This window comes from Bos grunniens, chromosome 8 (assembly GCF_055505025.1).
Source record: "Bos grunniens cultivar Pamir isolate PY7600 chromosome 8, Bosgru_T2T1.0, whole genome shotgun sequence".
Lineage (NCBI taxonomy): Eukaryota > Metazoa > Chordata > Mammalia > Artiodactyla > Bovidae > Bos > Bos grunniens.
The window spans coordinates 91,458,086-91,478,801 of record NC_141172.1 but is presented as its reverse complement, the minus strand read 5'-3'; positions in this window follow the sequence as shown (position 1 = coordinate 91,478,801).

The following is a 20,716-nucleotide window of genomic DNA, read 5'->3' as shown; positions in this document are numbered from 1 at the left end:
ACACGCATTATTTACAAATCCATATTTAACTTCCGATTGACAGCAGAAGTTTTCTGAATATATATCAAATGAAAGAGTATGTTGAAAAGAAAATGGATTGTTTCCCATACAGGATTTATTTCAAATATGTATTGAGGAGACTCACAGTTGTCAATCTTCATGAATATCCTTCAGCTTTTAAGAACACTCTAAAGTTTTTCACCTTCAGGAACTTTAGTAAAAGCTGCTTAGCAGCAATCAAGACTTTCCCCAAAAATCTGATGTGAAGATATATCTAATATCTATCTTGATCTTTATGACAGTAAAAATAATTTGCCAGGCTCTTTGGGACTGAGCCATCATCTATGCCATATACCTTAGGAGCTATTAGGCAACTCATTAATCTGAAATTGAAAGCAAAATTTTAGAAGCAATTATTAATATATGTAGTTTAATGAACATTACATCAGTATGTTTTAGAAATTATTCAATACCTGTCCTGTCCTTGGTGCTTTGCCAGATGTAACATGTCCTTGAATGGGGAATTCACATTCAAGGAGAGATGGTGCTCCAGATATAGAAGCAACAGCTGAAGAGGAGGTCAACACTCAGAAGCCTGAGGTTAGGAATTCTCTTTTATCTTCACTTTCTATTTCCTACCCATTCCTTTTTCCTTTTGAAAAGAAATGATTTTTTTTTTCCTCCTGGGGTTTAAAATAATGGGAGAGGGCAGCTTATGCCTTGATAATAGGCCAGTGAGAAAAATTTCATTTATTTCTACTTGTTCCCTTCAGCCTAAGACAAAAATAGAGCTGTTGCTGATGTCTGAGGACATGCAGGATCCTGGGTTATCTTGCTGACATGCCTTGGTGTGTGACTGGCCAGGGGAAATGCAGGCAACATCAGCATGACCATTATTATGAAGTAAACTGTGGGTAGAGTATCAGTAGGTCAAAAGGCACAAGATCAGGCTCATAACATTCGAGCAAGAATCTAGGAAAGGAAGTGGTTTTCAGAAAACCATGTTTAGCCTTATTTTTAAAAAATGAAGGTTTACAAACATGCACTTAAGAATAAAAATGCCAGTATGCAAAATTAGAAGTGAGGTGAATTGATGATGTACCAACGTGATATTCCTGCATTGTTTGATTCTCAGCATGTTGGGATTCAAGCATAAGTGAATAATTAAAAAATTGACTGTTCCATATATCAGGGTTGATCCTATATTAATTACATATATGTAGATGATATGCATAGGAACTTGGAATTTTAGGTCCAGGAATCAAGGTAAATTGGATGTGGTTAAGCAAAAGATGGCAAGAATGAACATTGACATCTTATTCTTTACCAGCTGAGCCACAAGGGGAGCACTCTTAGGAATCAATGAACTAAAATGGATGGGAAAGGATGAATTTACTGCAGAGGACCATTACCTCTACTACTATGGGCAAGAACCCCTTAGAAGAAATGGAGTAGCCCTCATAGTCAATAAAGAGTCCAAAATGCATTACTTGGGTACAAAATCAAAAATGACAGAATGATCTTGGTTCATTTCCAAGGCAAACCATTAAATATCAGAGTAATCCAAGTCTATGTTCCAACCACTGATGCCGAAGAAGCTGAAGTTGAATTGTTCCTTGAAGACCTATAAGACTTTCTAGAATTAACACCAAAAAAAAAAAAAAGCACACTTTTCATCATAGGGGATTGGAATGCAAAGTAGTAAGTAAAAGGATACCTGGAGTAACAAACAAGTTTGGCTTTGGAGTATAAAATAAAGCAGGGCAAAGACTAACCGAGTTTTGTCAAGAGACCACATTGGTCATAGCAAACACCCTTTTCCAACAACACAAGAGACAATTCTACACATGGACATCACCAATTGGTCAATAACAAAATCAGATTGATTGCTTTCTTTGCAGTCAAAGGTGAAAAAGCTGTATACAGTCAGCCTAAAACAAGATTTGGAGCCAATTGTAGCTCAGCTCATCAGTTCTTTATTGCAAAATTCAGACTTAAATTGAAGAAAGTAGAGAAAAGCACTAGTCCATTCAGGTATGACCTAAATCAAATCCCTTATGATTATACAGTGGAGGTAACAACTAGATTTAAGAGATTAGATCTGATAGGTAGAGTGCCTGAAGAACTATAGCAGAGGTTCATAACATTGTACAAGACAGTGAACAAAACCATCCCCCCAAAAAAGAAATGCAAGAAGACAAAGTGTTTGTCCGAGGAGGCTTTACAAAATAGCTGAGGAAAGAAGAGAAGCAGAAAGCAAGTAAAAAAGGGAAAGATGCACTCAACTGAATGAAGAGATCCAAAGAATAGCAAGGAAATATAAGAAGGCCTTCTTAAGTGAACATGCAAAAAAATAGAGGAAAACAATAGTAAGGGAAAGCCTAGTGATCTCTTCAAGAAAATCAGAGATATCAAGGTAATATTTCATCCAAGGATGGGTACGATGGACAGAAACAGTAAGGACCTAATAGAGGCAGAAGAGATTAAGAAAAGGTGGTACAAATACACAGAATTATACAAAAAAGGTCTTATTGATCCAGATAACCACGATGGTGTGGTCACTCACCTACAGTCAGACATCTTCGAGTGTGAAGTCAAGTGGGCCTTAGAATTCTATGAACAAAGATATTGGAGGTAATGGAATTCCAGCCAAGCTATGTAAATTCCTAAAACCTGATGCTATTAAAGTGCTGCATCAATATGTCAGCAAATTTAAAAAACTCAGCAGTGGCCACAGGACTAGAAAAGGTCAGTTTTCATTCCAATCCCCAAGAAGGGTGATGCCAAAGAACATTAAACTATCAGACAACTACACTCATTTCACATGCTGGTAAGGTTTTGTTCAAAATCCTTCAAGCTATGCTTCAGCAGTATGTGAAACAAGAACTTTCAGATGAACAAACTGGGATTAGAAAAGGCAGAGGGACCAGAGATCAAATTGCCAACATTCACTAGATCAGAGAAAAAGCAAGGGAATTCCAGGAAAACATCTACTTCTGCTTCATTGAATATGTGGAAGCCTTTGACTGTATGGATCACAACAAACTGTGGAAAATTCTTAAACAAATGGGGACTACCAGATGACCTTACGATCTCAAGAGAAACTTCTATTCAGGTCAAGAACCAACAGTTAAAACAGGACAAAGAACAGCAGACTGGTTCAAAATGGGGAAAGGAGTACATCAAGGCTGTATATTGTCACCTTTGTTTAACTTATATGCAGAGTACATCATGCAAAATGTCAGGCTGGATGATGTTCAAGCTGGAATCATTGCAAATATATGGGAAAAAATGGAAACAGTGACAGACTTTATTTTCTTGGGCTCCAAAATCACTGCAGGACAGTAACTGCAGCCATGAAATTAAAAGACATTAGCTCCTTGGAAGAAAAGCTATGACAAACCTAGACAGCAACAACATATTAAAAAGCAGAGACATCACTTTGCCAACAAAGGTCCATATAGTCAAAAGCTATGATTTTTCCAGTAGTCGTGTACAGATGTGAGACTTGGACCATAAAGAAGGCTGACAGCCGAAAAATTGTTGCTTTTTGAATAATGGCACTGGAGAAAAAACTTGAGAGTCCCTTGGACTGCAAGGAGATAAAATCAGTCAATCCTAAAGAAATCAACCCTGAATATTCATTGGAAGGACTGATGCTGAAGCTGAAGCTCCAATAATTTGGCCACCTGATGCAAACAGCTGACACATTGGAAAAGACACTGATGCTGGGAAAGACTGAAAGCAAAAGGAGAAGAGGGCAACAGGGAATTAGAAGGTTAGAAAGTATCAGTGACTCATTGTACATGGATTTGAGCAAACTCCTTAAAATCATGAAGGACAGGGAAGCCTGGTATGCTGTAGTTCATGAGGTCACAAAAAGTTGAACATGACTTAGTGACTAAACAGCAACAAGATGATATCAAGACTTAATCCAGTATGAGTTCTGGAATTCACAAGGGCATGAGCCTTCAGCTTTCTTGATCAGCCACAATACTGTTGGCAAGACAAAAATGACCACTTGCCTCTCTGTTGGAACAATATACAAAGAACATAGAAACACAAACTATATCTAAGAAGATGATATACTTCATTAGCAACCTTATGTCATGTCTAACCTGGTAAATCAGTCATAACATATACCAGAAAAAAGAATGTAGTCTTCAAGATTTAAGATCTATACCTGAAATTGGAATAAAAAGCTTTATAGGATGCTCCCAAGCATGACCATTCATTTATAATAAACTTTTAGAGTTAGTTCAACCTTCTGGGTGCTCACATTTGTGTGGAGCAGCTCCTGATCTTTCCATAAGGTCTCATTCAGCTTCCATTCCTATCATTTTAGTGGGATGAAGGACCCTAAAAATAGCAAGGCCTTTACTCAGACTTGAAATCTGATTGTAAACCAGGTCTATCTTCAGGAGACCTGTTTAATAAGCCTGGAACTATTACCCTTCTCAGAAATATTCTAAAGCCTCATTTTCAAAACTTAAAAGAGAGCATCTAAACAAGCATATGTCTTATTAGTTATATAGTTTTAACTTTCACATCCTATGAATAATAGAGGATATGACCTAAAGATTAAGAAGTAGCCTAGGTTTGTGTTGTATGAGTGAAGTTCAGGGTTCATTGAGGGAGAAAATAGAGCTAATTAAAATCTAATTAGGTTCATGCCCTTTTGAAAAAGACAAAAATTTCAGTATAGGTAGAACGAATTTTTTCTTCCAGCTAGAGTAAGAAATGGTTTTTACCATGATTTGGAAAGTTATCTCTGAAAAGAAAAATGTAAGAGATCTTTAAAAGACATAAAAAAAGAAATCAAAATATGCATAGAAACAAATGAAAATGGAAACACAACAACCCAAAATCTATCGGGCACTGTAAAAGCAGTGCGAAGGGGAAAGTTCATAGCAATACAGGCATACCTCAAGAAACAAGAAAAAAGTCAAATAAATAACCTAACTCTACAACTAAAGCAACTAGAAAAGGAAGAAATGAAGAACCCCAGGGTTAGTAGAAGGAAAGAAATCTTAAAAATTAGGGCAGAAATGAATGCAAAAGAAACAAAGGAGACCATAGCAAAAATCAACAAAGCCAAAAGCTGGTTCTTTGAAAGAATAAATAACACTGACAAACCATTAGCCAGACTCATCAAGAAACAAAGGGAGAAAAATCAAATCAATAAAATTAGAAATGAAAATGGAGAGATCACAACAGACAACACAGAAATACAAAGGATCATAAGAGACTACTATCAGCAATTATATGCCAATAAAATGGACAATGGGGAAGAAATGGACAAATTCTTAGAAAAGTACAACTTTCCAAAACTGAACCAGGAAGAAATAGAAAATCTTAACAGATCCATCACAAGCACAGAAATTGAAAATATAATCAGAAATCTTCCAGCAAATAAAAGCCCAGGTCCAGATGACTTCACAGCTGAATTCTACCAAAAGGTTAGAGAAGAGCTGACACCTACCCTACTCAAACTCTTCCAGAAAATTGCAGAGGAAGGTAAACTTCCAAACTCATTCTATGAGGCCACCATCATCCTAATACCAAAACCTGACAAAGATCCCACAGAAAAAGAAAACTACAGGCCAATATCACTGATGAACATAGATGCAAAAATCCTTAATAAAATTCTAGCAATCAGAATCCAACAAGATCATACACCATGACCAAGTGGGCTTTATCCCAGGGATGCAAGGATTCTTCAATATCCGCAAATCAATCAATGTAATACACCACATTAGCAAATTGAAAAATAAAAGCCATATGATTATCTCAATAGATGCAGAGAAAGCCTTTGATAAAATTCAACATCCATTTATGATAAAAACTCTCCAGAAAGCAGGAATAGAAGGAACATACCTCAACATAATAAAGGCTATATATGACAAACCCACAGCAAACATTATGCTCAATGGTGAAAAATTGAAAGCATTTCCCCTAAAGTCAGGAACAAGACAAGGGTGCCCACTCTCACCACTATTATTTAACATAGTTTTGGAACTTTTGGCCACAGCAATCAGAGTAGAAAAAGAAATAAAAGGAATCCAGATTGGAAAAGAAGAAGTAAAACTCTCACTGTTTGCAGATGACATGATCCTCTACATAGAAAACCCTAAAGACTCTACCAGAAAATTACTAGACCTAATCAATGAATATAGTAAAGTAACAGGATATAAAATCAACACACAGAAATTCCTTGCATTCCTACACACTAATAATGAGAAAATAGAAAGAGAAATCAAGGAAACAATTCCATTCACCATTGCACGAAAAGAATAAAATACTTAGGAATATATCTACCTAAAGAAACTAAAGACCTATATATAGAAAACTATAAAACACTGATGAAAGAAATCAAAGAGAACACTAATAGATGGAGAAATATACCATGTTCATGGATCGGAGGAATCAATATAGTGAAAATGAGTATACTCCCCAAAGCAATCTACAGATTCAATGCAATCCCTATCAAGCTACCAATGGTATTCTTCACAGAGCTAGAACAAATAATCCCACAATTTGTATGGAAATACAAAAAACCTCGAATAGCCAAAGCAATCTTGAGAAAGAAGAATGGAACTGGAGGAATCAACCTGCCTGACTTCAGGTTCTACTAAAAAGCCACAGTCATCAAGACAGTATGGTACTGGCACAAAGACAGAAATAGAGATCAATGGAACAAAATAGAAAGCCCAGAGATAAACCCACACACATATGGACACCTTATCTTTGACAAAGGAGGCAAGAATATAACAATGGAGAAAAGACAATCTCTTTAACAAGTGGTGCTGGGAAAACCGGTCAACTACCTGTAAAAGAATGAAACTAGAACACTTTCTAACACCATACACACAAAAATAAACTCAAAATGGATTAAAGATCTAAACATAAGACCAGAAACTCTAAAACTCTTAGAGGAGAACATAGGCAAAACACTCTTCAACATACATCACAGCAGGACCCTCTATGACCCACCTCCCAGAATATTGGAAATAAAAGCAAAAATAAACAAATGGGATCCAATTAAAATTAAAAGCTTGGGAGAAAATAATAGCAAAAGAAGCAACTGACAAACAACTCACCTCAAAAATATACAAGCAACTCCTACAGCTCAATTCCAGAAAAATAAACGACCCAATTAAAAAATAGGCCAAAGAACTAAATAGACATTTCTCCAAAGAAGACATACAGATAGCTAATAAACACATGAAAAGATGCTCAACATCACTCATTATCAGAGAAATGCAAATCAAAACCACTATGAGGTACCATTTCACGCCAGTCAGAATGGCTGCTATCCAAAAGTCTACAAGCAATAAATGCTGGAGAGGATGTGGAGAAAAGGGAACCCTTTTACACTGTTGGTGGGAATGCAAACTAGTACAGCCACTATGGAGAACAGTGTGGCGATTCCTTAAAAAACTGGAAATAGAACTGCCATACGATCCAGCAATCCCACTGCTGGGCATACACACTGAGGAAACCAGAAGGGAAAGAGACACGTGTACCCCAATGTTCATCACAGCACTGTTTATAATAGCCAGGACATGGAAGCAATCTAGATGTCTATCAGCAGATGAATGGATAAGAAAGCTGTTGTACATGTACACAATGGAGTATTACTCAGCCATTAAAAAGAATACATTTGAATCAGTTCTAATGAGGTGGATGAAACTGGAGCCTATTATACAGAGTGAAGCCAGAAAGAAAAACACCAATACAGTATACTAATGCATATATATGGAATTTAGAAAGAAGGTAATGACAATCCTGTATGCAAGACAGCAAAAGAGACACAGATGTATAGAAGTCTTTTGAACTCTGTGGGTGAGGGAGGTGGTGGATGATTTGGGACAATGGCATTAAAACATGTATAATGTCATATAAGAAATGAATCGCCAGTCCAGGTTCGATGCAGGATACAGGAAGCTTGGGGCTGGTGCACTGGGATGACCCATAGGGATGGTGTGGGGAGGAAGGAGTGGGGGGGGTTCAGGATGGGGAACACGTGTACACCCGTGGCAGATGCATGTTGATGTATGGCAAAACCAATACAATATTGTAATGTAAAAATAATAATAATAATAAATTTTTAAAAAATTAAAAAATAAAAGACATCTGTGCTTCAAGAATTAGCCTGACTTCCTAGAATTTAAAAAAAAATATCCAACTAAAAAACTTCTATTTTGATATCATTTTAATTTTCTTTGTCTTTTCTCCATGGCAGTAAAAAAAAAAATCAGACACTCATAGATGACTAAAGCCTCTTCAGGTGTCTTATGAGGTCTCATCCAAAGTCCTGTCTTCTTCTCCATTGTGTCACCAAGTGGCAGCAGTATGTCAGGAATCAACTTATTGCCTCTGCTCTGAGTGCACTCTTCATTATATTCTTTGTGATAAGCAACAGGATTCCTTTGAGCATTTCTCATTTAAAGTAAGCATGATGTTAATAAGCTCATATAGAAGGTGCTTAAGGGACTTGCAAATGATGTGACCAATAAGGGGTTAATAAAATTGATGCCTTTGAAATGTGGTGTTGGAGAAGACTCTTGAGAGTCCCTTGGACTGCAAGGAGATCCAATCAGTCCATTCTAAAGGAGATCAGTCCTGGGATTTCTTTGGAAGGAATGATGCTAAAGCTGAAACTCCAGTACTTTGGCCACCTCATGCAAAGAGTTGACTCATTGGAAAAGACTGATGCTGGGAGGGATAGAGGACAGGAGGAGAAGGGGCCGACAGAGGATGAGATGGCTGGATGGCATCACTGAATCGATGGACGTGAGTCTGAGTGAACTCCGGGAGTTGGTGATGGACAGGGAGGCCTGGCGTGCTGCGATTCATGGGGTCGCAAAGAGTCGAACAGGACTGGGCAAATGAACTGAACTGAACTGAACCGAACCAAAATATATGAACAGGACATACAACTCTATATCCAAAAAAAAAAAACTGATTGCAAAAAAGGCAGAAGACCTGAATAGACATTTCTCAAAAGAAGACATACAGATGGCCAAGAGGCACATGAAAAGAAGCTCAACATCACTTATCCTCAAGGAAAACGCAAACTGAAACCACAAGGAGATAACACCTGTCAAATGGACATCATCAAAATGACAACGAAGAACAAGTGTTGGTGAGAATATAAAGGAGAGGGATCCCTCAAACTCTGTTGGTGCGGCTGTAAATTGATATAGTCACTATGGAAAACAGTATGAAGCTTTCCCAAAAAAATACAAATAAAATTGCCTTATGATGAAGAAATTCCACTTCTGGGTATTTTTCAGAAGACAGTGAAAACACTAATTTAAAGGGATATAAACACTCTGTTGAAGGGCATTAGGAATGAACTGTGCCCACCAAACTGAGAAAGCACGTTAAGGCTGAAAAACAAGACAGCTCCATATAATCAATGGATCACTGAAAACAGGATTATTTTGTAAAAACTGATGAATATACAAAAAGTTAACTAGAACTACTAAATAAGTTAAGCAAGGTTGCAGGATTTAAGATCAACATCCAAAAATAAATTATATTTCCTACAATAGTAATTTAGAATTGGAAAATGATAATTAACAATACAATACTGTTTATAACAGCATCAAAAGTATGATATACTAAGGATAAATCTGCAAAAATACATAAATTACTTGTATACTGTGTATATTAATAGAACAATATTGAGAAAAACTAAGAAATATTTAAAAATAATAGAGAGGTATACTGTGTCCATGGATCAGAAGACTCAAAACTGTGAAGATGTCTATTTTTCCCAAATTGATCTATAGAATCAGCAATCTCCAAATCAAAATCTCATACTGAGTTTAAAAAATTACTAGATGATTCTAAAATGTATATGGAAATATAAAGACTGAGAGTAGCCTAAACAATTTTGTAAAGACCAAAGTTGGAGAAATAAACACTACCTGACTTCAAGTTTTATTATAAAACTATACTAATCAAGACAGCATAGTATGAGCAAAAACATATTAAAAAAAAAAAACCATCAATGACACAGAATATAAATTCAAGAAATACATTCACACTTTTATACACAACTGATTTTTAACAAGGTTACAAAGACAATTCAGCAGAAAAGAAAGATCTTTTTCAACAAAATTGCTGAAACAATTGGATACCCATATTCCAAAGCATGAACTTTGAATCATGACTCACACCATAAATTAACACAAAATAGAGCATAGAGCTAAATAAATAAACTAAAATTATAAAAGTTCTAGAAAAAGTATTCAATAAAAATCTAAGTGGGCACAGGTTCAACAAAGATTTCATAGATATGCCACCAAAAACAATTTATAAAATAAAAATTAGATAAATTTGATAAATTTTGCTCTTATTGTATGACAAATATACTTCAATAAGGCTGTTGAAAATAATTTAGAAAAATAGCCTAAGATTATCAACATTTTATTATATCAAATAAAGGTATGAAAAGAATAGCAACAATGATTATTTCATGATAGAGGATCTGTGAAACCAAAAAGTAAGAATAATCACATATTAATAAGTAAAAATCCTTCATTTACTTACTAAATATGTATTTTTCTCAATTTTCATGGACTAATGAAAAGCATTTCATTAAATATTAAATTTCCCTGGCATTGGCAAACTACCAATCTTCAAAATAGATAGCATAACCTTTAACCTGACTTTATTAAACATCATTTGTTCTAACAGGAGATTTTTACACTGACTGGAAAATAAATATTTCAAGGTTATTTATTTTTAGAACATTAAGGCTGGTATTAGTAATGTTCATTGCTATAACAGGTGCTTAACATTCTAAATCAATGAATAAAATTGTTTGTAAAAAGCCAACTAATCCGTAAGAGGCCAATATAAAATTTTTAAAGAAATAAAATAACTTTTCATAATCTATACCCCTGCTAATTACATTTTACTAAAATGTTGGTAAAATTTGTAATACCTAACTTACACAATACGCTTTTTCTAGCATTGCTTCAGTTCAGTCACTCAGTCATGTCCAACTCTCTGCAATCCCATAGACTGCAGCATGCCAGACTTCCCTGTCCAGCACCAACTTCTAGAGCTTACTCAAACTAATATTCATCCTGTCAGTGATGCCACACAACCATCTCATCCTCTCCCATACCCTTATACACCCAATTCAACCATTCCCAGCATTAGGGTCTTTTCAAATGAGTCAGCTCTTCACATCAGGTGGCCAAAGTATTGGAGTTTCAGCTTCAGCATCTGTCCTTCCAATGAATATTCAGGACTGATTTCCTTTAGAATGGACTGGTTGGATCTCCTTGCAGTACAAGGGACTCTCAAGAGTCTTCTCCATACATGTTTCAATGTCATTCTCCCAAATCATCCCACCCTCACCTTCTCCCACAGAGTCCAAAAGACTGTTCTATACATCTGTGTCTCTTTTGCTGTCTCTCATACAGGGTTATCATTACCATCTTTCTAAATTCCATATATATGCATTAGTATACTGTATTGGTGTTTTTCTTTCTGGCTTACTTCACTCTGTATAATAGGCTCTAGTTTCATCCACCTCATTATTAGAACTGATTCAAATGTATTCTTTTTAATGGCTAATACTCCATTGTGTATATGTACCATGGCTTTCTTATCCATTCATCTGCTGATGGACATCTAGGTTGCTTCCATGTCCTGGCTATTATAAACAGTGCTGCAATGAACATTGTGTATACCCGTGGTAGATTCATGTTGATGTATGGCAAAATCAATACAATATTGTAAAGGAATTAGCCTCCAATTAAAATAAATAAATTTATATTAAAAAAAAAGAGAGAGTCTTCTCCAACACCACAGTTCAAAAGCATCAATACTTCAGCGCTCACCTTTCTTTATATCCAACTCTCACATCCAACATGACTACTGGAAAAATGATAGCCTTGACTAGACAGACATTTGCTGACAAAGTAATGTCTCTGTTTTTTAATATGCTGTCTAGGGGTTGATCATAGCCTCTCTTCCAAGGAGCAAGCATCTTTTAACTTCATGGTGGCAATAACCATCTGCAGTGATTTTGGAACCCCTCAAAATAAAGTCTATCACGCTTTACATCGTTCCCCATCCATCTGCCATGAAGTGATGGGACCAGATACCATGATTTTAGTTTTCTGAATGTTGAGGTTTTTTTCTTCTTCTAATTTTATTTTATTTTTAAACTTTACATAATTGTATTAGTTTTGCCAAATATCAAAATGAATCCGCCACAGGTATACATGTGTTCCCCATCCTGAACCCTCCTCCCTCCTCCCTCCCCATACCATCCCTCTGGGTCGTCCCAGTGCACTAGCCCCAAGCATCCAGTATCGTGCATCGAACCTGGACTGGCAACTCGTTTCTTACATGATATTTTACATGTTTCAATGCCATTCTCCCAAATCTTCCCACCCTCTCCCTCTCCCACAGAGTCCATAAGACTGTTCTATACATCAGTGTCTCTTTTGCTGAATGTTGAGTTTTAAGCCAACTTTTTCACTTTCCTGTTTCACTTTCATCAAGAGGATTTTTAGTTCCTCTTCACTTTCTGCCATATGGGTGGTGTCATCTGCATATCTGAGGTCGTTGATATTTCTCCTGGCAATCTTGATTACAGCTTGTGCTTCTTCCAGTCCAGCGTTTCTCATGATGTACTCTGCATAGAAGTTAAAAAAGCAGAGTGACAATATACAGCCTTGAGGTTCTCCTTTTCCTATTTGGAACCAGTCTGTTGTTCCATGTCCAGTTCTGACTGTTGCTTCCTGACCTGCATACAAATTTCTCAAGAGGCAGATCAGGTGGTCTGGTATTCCCCTCTCTTTCAGAATTCTCCACAGTTTATTGTGATCCACACAGTCAAAGGCTTTGACACAGTCAATAAAACAGAAATAGATGTTTTTCTGGAACTCTCTTGCTTTTTCGATGATCCAGTGGATGCTGGCAATTAGATCTCTGGTTCCTCTGCCTTTTCTAAAACCAGCTTGAACATCAGGAAGTTCACGGTTCACATCTTGCTGAAGCCTGGCTTGGAGAATTTTGAGCAGTACTTTACTAGCGTGTGAGATGAGTGCAATTGTGCAGTAGTTTGAGCATTCTTTGGCATTGCATTTCTTTGGGATTGGAATGAAAACTGACCTTTCCAGTCCTGTGGCCACTGCTGAGTTTTCCAAATTTGCTGGCATATTGAGTGCAGCACTTTCACAGCATCAGCTTTCAGGATTTTAAATAACTCAACTGGAATTCGATCACCTCCACTAGCTTTGTTCATAGTGATGCTTTCTAAGGCTGGCTTGACTTCACATTCCAGAATGCCTGGCTCTAGGTGAGTGATCACACCATCGTGATTATCTGGGTCATGAATATCTTTTTTGTACAGTTCTTCTGTGTATTCTTGCCACCTCTTCTTAATATCTTCTGCTTCTATTACGTCTATAGCATTTCTGTCCTTTATCGAGCCCTTCTTTCCATGAAATGTCCCCTTGGTATCTCTAATTTTCTTGAAGAGATCTCTAGTCTATCCCATTCTGTTGTTTTCCTCTATTTCTTTGCACTGATCGCTGAGGCAGGCTTTCTATCTCTCCTTGCCATTCTTTGGAACTCTGCATTAAGATGCTTATATCTTTCCTTTTCTCCTTTGCTTTTTGCTTCTCTTCTTCTCACAGCTATTTGTAAGGCCTCCCCAGACAGCAATTTTGCTTTTTTTGTATTTCTTTTCCACGGGAATGGTCTTGATTCCTGTCTCCTGTACAATGTCACGAACCTCCGTCCATAGTTCGTCAGGCACTCTATCAGTTCTAGTCCCTTAAATATATTTCTCACTTCCACTGTATAATCATAAGGGATTTGATTTAGGTCATACCTGAATGGTCTAGTGGTTTTCTCTCCTTTCTTCAATTTAAGTCTGAATTTGGCAATAAGGAGTTCATGATCCGAGCCGCAGTCAGCTCCTGGTCTTGTTTTTGTTGACTGTATGGAGCTTCTCCATCTTTGGCTGCAAAGAATATAATCAATCTGATTTCGGTGTTGACCATCTGGTAATGTCCATGTGTAGAGTCTTCTCTTGTGTTGTTGGAAGAGGGTGTTTGCTATGACCAGTGCGTTCTCTTGCAAAACTCTATTAGCCTTTGCTCTGCTCATTCCATACTCCAAGGCCAAATTTGCCTGTTACTCCAGGTGTTTCTTGACTTCCTACTTTTGCCTTACCATGATATGAATAGTTTGCCTTGGAAACAAACAGAGATCATTCTGTCGTTTTTGAAATTGCATCCAAGTACTGCATTTCGGACTCTTTTGTTGACCTTGATGGCTACTCCATTTCTTCTAAGAGATTGCTGCCCACAGTAGTAGATATAATGGTCATCTGAGTTAAATTCACCCATTCCAGTCCATTTTTGTTCACTGTTTCCTAGAATGTCGACGTTCACTCTTACCATCTTTTTTGACCACTTCCAATTTGCCTTGATTCATGGACTTGACATTCCAGGTTCCTATGCAATATTGCTCTTACAGCATCGGACCTAGCTTCTCTCACCAGTCACATCCACAACTGTGTATTGTTTTTGCTTTGGTTCCAGCCCTTCATTCTTTCTGGAGTTATTCTCCACTGATCTCCAGGAGCATATTGGGCACCTACTGACCCAGGTAGTTCCTCTTTCAGTATCCTATCATTTTGCCTTTTCATACTGTTCATGGGGTTCTCAAGGCAAGAATTCTGAAATGGTTTGCCGTTCCCTTCTCCAGTGGACCACATTCTGTCAGACCTCTCCACCATGACCCTCCCATCTTTGGTGGCCCCACACGGCACGGCTTAGTTTCACTGAGTTAGATAAGGCTGTGGTCCATGTGATCTGATTGACTAGTTTTCTGTGATTATGGTTTCAGTGTGTCTGCCCTCTGTTGCTCTCTCACAACACCCACCATCTTACTTGGATTTTTCTTACCTTGAACATGGGGTATCTCTTCACAGCAGCTCTAGCAAAGTGCAGCCACTGCTCCTTACCTTGGACGAGGGGTATCTCCTCGCGGCCGCCCCTCCTGACCTTGAACGTGGTTTAGTGTGTGTCAATTAGAAAGATAAAAAGTGACCTTCTGCTCATTGAAACTTAAATACAATCCTATGGATGAGAGACACGTTAAGAACAATTTGTCATTACACATTCCAAAATAAACCTGTTGGTTTGCCATTTAGAAAAACTTATGAATAAGTTTGACAAGATTTCAAGCCTGCACACTGTTATCTTGTTCCAATTTTCCTATTAAAATTTAAAAGCCTAAAAATAGAGCCTTTGGCTGATTTCTTTTTGGTGAAACGATATTAACTGTATATCTAATGCAGCAGTTTAAACCATGACAATGATAAATTTTGAATAATTTCTTTATCCATTCCCTAGACACTGATTTTTTTTAAAAATTGCCCCAGGGGTGCTTCGGGTAGTCTTTGAGATCTTACTTTAAGAAAGCACTTTTAAAGTGGTCTCTAGAGAACATATATCAGAAACAAGCCAGAAGCTTTGTAGAGCTATCTCAGCTTACCGTTACATGGTCAAGGATGCTCCATAAACTTAAAAAAACTCAAGGCAACTTTTGAGAAATGGAGCAGAGGCCTGAATTAACTTGCAGTTTTAAAACAGACCAATAGTGTGAAGAAAAAATAATTTCCTTGAAGGATGCTGACATTCTAATTAGAACTGGAGAACAAGAAGAGCAAAACATTATTCTAAACTTTGTTAATTCCCTATGGACATGAATGCATGTCATGGATTGAAGCACAGCTTATTAAAAGGTGAGTAAGTTTTATCATTAAAAATAAGCCCATTTTTGCACTCTTTTATAGAAGCAAGATTTAAGTCTTTGAAGACAAATTCTGATATTGTCAAACTATATTTGAATACTCTGATCATTACATCTCACAAAATCACATGAATATTTACACTTAACGAGCACAAACACAAGAAGAGGTATGTATAACATACCGTATACTCTTTGAAGAATGCAATGACTCCTATAGGTCTCCTTTTATGACTCTTTTTCATCTGTGTTTTTTTCTCTGTTATAAACTACCAGTAGAAAACGTAATGAGGTGGATGAAACTGGAGCCTATTATACAGAGTGAAGTAAGCCAGAAAGAAAAACACCAATACAGTATACTAATGCATATATGTGGAATTTAGAAAGATGGTAATGATAACCCTGTATGCGAGACAGCAAAAGAGACACAGATGTATAGAACAGTCTTTTGGACTCTGTGGGAGAGGGAGAGGGTGGGATGATTTGGGAGAATGGCATTGAAACATGTATAATATCATATATGAAACAAATCGCCAGTCCAAATTCGATGCATGATACTGGTTGCTTGGAGCTGGTGCACTGGGACGACCCAGAGGGATGGTATGGGGAGGAAGGAGGGAGGGGGGTTCGGGATGGGGAATACGTGTATACCTGTGGTGGATTCATGTTGATGTATGGCAAAACCAATACAATATTGTAAAGTAATTAACCTCCAATTAAAATAAATAATTTTTTAAATAAAATAATTAAATAAATTTATATTTTTTTTAAAAAGAAAATGCTATTTGTTTCAATAATTTGCCAACTCTAAAATTCATGATTAGCCTGCATGAAGCCCTAAGGTTGTAGAGACTACAGCAACACTGTGTATGAATATGAATTTTCAAGTATTTCAACATACAAATAAATGTTGATAGTTAAATATTCATATACCAAAACAGAAATTCCAAGATATAAAGGGGGGAAAAAAACATAATCTCAATTTGTTTTACATTGTGATATTCTTGTATATAAGTTCAAAACTATAGTTCAAGGACTTTCATTATAAAAACACATTTACTAATTGTTTTATTGTGGGTTTATTCCTAACTTACTCATTGTAATAAGAGACTTAATCTATACAGTTCATGTGTTTGCATGAATATCCTATTCTTACTTTTTCAAAGAAGGCAAACAAGAAAAAAAAAAAAAGGACCTACACAATAAATAAGAGAGTACATAGTACTCAGGGCATAGAAAAAGAATAACTATTTTGCATTCAGAATACATTTTCAAAAATTATCGCATAAAAGATAACAGATATGGAAGTCAGGGTATGGTGATACAACATGCAGATGTGTTCCTACAAATATGTCAGATAAAAACATCAGAGTCAAGACATTATAGCTATTCCACAGACCATAAAAAGAAATATAGTCTATGCAGGGCAAATATTAGGAATTTATCAAGTAGTCAACTTTATTATAGCATAGAAATTTACTAGAATCCTTAATAGAAGTGTCAAAACTTCCAACAACAATTTTGCATTTGTCCACTTCTAATATATTTAATGACTTTGCTTTATGGTTTTGATGTTACAGTAACTGGATAAATAGCTTAACAACAATGCAATATTTTTTCATCTCTATCTTTCTTCACTATAAAATAAACTTAGTTTTGTTGACTTCATGTAATCATGACTTCACTTTTCAAACATGTTTCATTTCATCCAAATTCAAAAATAATACACTAAATGCCATGCAAGATGTCATTTGAATATAAGGTTATTTTCTCCCCTTAAGTTCTATTTAAATTTAATTGTTGTAAACAGACTTATATATATGAAACACACAAAAATAATACATATGGTATAAAATTCCAAGAGTGTTAAGACAGAAAAAAGTCTCAAGAGTTTGTTGATAGCTACAGTGGTTAGAAAATATAACATAAGAAAGACAAGACTCAAGTGCAGATTTGAAATAAAGACAAGTGGAGAAGAATTCCAAAGGGAAGCACAATAATAACAAAAGCCTGGATACGTAAAAATCTACCCATCATCCAACATCTATTGAGAACCTATTATGTGACAAGCACTGCACTTACAAGATGGAAAAATAATAATCATTTTAAAGTTCTTGCTCTATAAAACCTATAATCTACTGGTGGTGAAATCTGTTATGCCACCTTCTACCTTTTCTGAGTATAGAACCTCAGTTTGAGGGCAGAGGGAAACCAGTTTTCTGCTGCTTTCAGATCATGTGATTCAAACTGACTTGAAATCTCTTAACCTTCAATTCCTAGGATAACCCTGAGCAAGTAAAGAATTTTCATTATAAATCATGGAGCTGTTGTTAAAAATATTGAAAAGAAAGAACTCTACTTCTACAGGACTTGCTAAACTGGGAGGCTATAAATTCCTGGTGGCTGATTTTCCTATGTGAAGAGGGAATTGCCCTATAAACAAAGCCTACAAAGAAAAAATCAGAGCCAAAACAGAAGATTTTTTTATATCACTTGAAGACCTAGATCCATCTATGCCTGAAAATCTACCTTTGATTTTTTTTTTTATCATATGATCTATTGCAGTTCTTTATTTTCCCTGAGTAAAATTTAAATTTGGACTTCTGGTTTTGTGCTACTGAATGGTTCTGGTCAACTTATTATCATGCTAGTCTAAGAAACAGAAGGCAATGGGTCTGGCTGGAGAAATTTGTGTTAGAGAAAAAAGAGAAATAACCATGGAAGGCAGACAGCAAATAGAGGTGTCAAGAAATTATCCTGAAAGAGTTTGAGCCCACTGAAAATTTAACATCATTAAAGGATCTTTTTAATAACACAGTGTAGTAACCATGTGTAAAAACGATTGAAGAGGAAGAAATCAACAAGGATGCTTAAGCTCTATCCATGAATGAATCAATACTTGCTTTGCGACTGATTGTTAACTGGAAATGGCAGAGAGGGAGGAGTCAAAGATGATTACAAAGCTTAATAACAGGGCAGTACAGCATTCACAAAAACAGGGAGGTCAAAAAGGAAGACACGTTAGGGAAAATGTAAAGTGCAATAGGACAATAAAATCTCTGATCAGAAACATCTACATGGGCGATATAAGTATAGCACTGCAGCTTTGCTAAAAGTCATTTATGAAGTATATATTTGAAGAGATCTTTGAAGTAAAGATTTTGACTATATTCCTGGCAGGAAATGTGGAGCAAGATGAGCAGTATAATAAGGTGACAGCATAATTTATTTTCAAACTAGAGTACTATTGAGGGTAAAGGGAGGCTCTCAAAAACTATGCCTGGAAAATAGAAATAAATTAGAGTGTTCCTGTAAAACTCGGACATACAGTAATTCTAACTGTAGTAGAATTAAAGTGGATGGGTACTTCTGTTTCTAGCTAAGACCACTTCTGCCAGGTCTTCTCTTTTAAAACTAAAAGCCCATAGATACAACAGAACAAAGACTCTTAGAGGTGGAAAGAAGACGAATGGCCTAGTGACCTCAGGACTTAAAGAATCAACATGGCAGTGAGCTTCTTAATTTCCTTACTACTTCCCATATATCCTTAACAGATTACTAGGTACAAACAGACAAAAACCTTCAAGAAAAGTCTTTTTCCCTGCCTAAGGGGTCTGGGAAAGAATGACTTACAACAGAAAACTTTCTTGGAAATTCCTGCCTAAATCCAGCCAACACAGTTTGAAAATATCATGCTGTTTTCAACACTGTGATCAGGGAACTTCGCTTCCACTCCGTCCTCCTGCCCAAAGAAGCAAGCGACCTGCATTAAATTTCCAGCCCAGTGTCTGAGCACGGAGTTAATTTCCCATCCCCTGCCCAGAAGAATCACTCTGTGCTCTAATTCTCCACTTGGATGGTGTCCAAAACCTGAGTACAGAGCTGAGGATGGAGCTCACCCCCATTCCCTGCTTGGTGAATGCAAGCAACTCTGATTCTCTGCCAAGGAAGTATTGGTGGCCTGAGCTCAGAACTGACTTCCTACTCCCTATCCATCAAAAGTAGGGAGTGACTGGACTTTCCTGCCAGGTTGATGGCAGCAGGATCCAGCAGCAGGGTCATTGGACATTTCTTTTAATGGAAGACAATAAATGAAAATACAGAGTCAGAAAATCTGTTTTCTTCAAGATGAAGAAATATGTAAGAATAAACACAGAATGAAAAATTTAGGCAATATGAAAATAATGATTGGGGTTGACATATACCTTAACTAATGAGGAGCAACTATACTCCAATTAAGATTTTCTTTTAAATATGAAAATAGTGAAGGCAGCATAGATTAACAAGACCACCAATAGCTATATAGCTGGGGATTAGTCATACCCAATATGCAGCTCAGTGGGGGTTCCTCTGAGAAGAAAAAGGTGACCTTTCAATCTGTGCAAAGATGAAGAGAATAAAAGACAAAGAGGGTGGGGCAGATAACTAAGTTTTGGATGGTTTCACTCACCTGATGAAGTAAAATATCCTGACAATAAATTGTACTCCTCATTTTGTGAGTACAGAGTCAGAATTTTTTTCACTGCTCCAATCTGAGTACCATTTCTTTGTAGACTATATGTTTTTCATGGTTTGCTGATGGCTGATTCCCTGATTGTTCTGTCTCCAGAGGGGGGAAAATTGAGTAAAATGAAGCTCTTGGGAAAATCCTAATAGTAGATCAGAACTGCACTTTAATGTTCCCATGCTGCTGCTGCAAAGTCGCTTCAGTCGTGTCCGACTCCGTGCGACCCAATGGACGGCAGCCCACCAGGCTCCCCCATCCCTGGGATTCTCCAGGCAAGAACACTGGAGTGGCTTGCCATTTTCTTCTCCAATGCATGAAAGTGAAAAGTGAAAGCGAAGTCGCTCAGTCGTGTCCGACCCTCAGCGACCCCATGGACTGCAGCCTTCCAGGCTCCTCTGTCCATGGGAT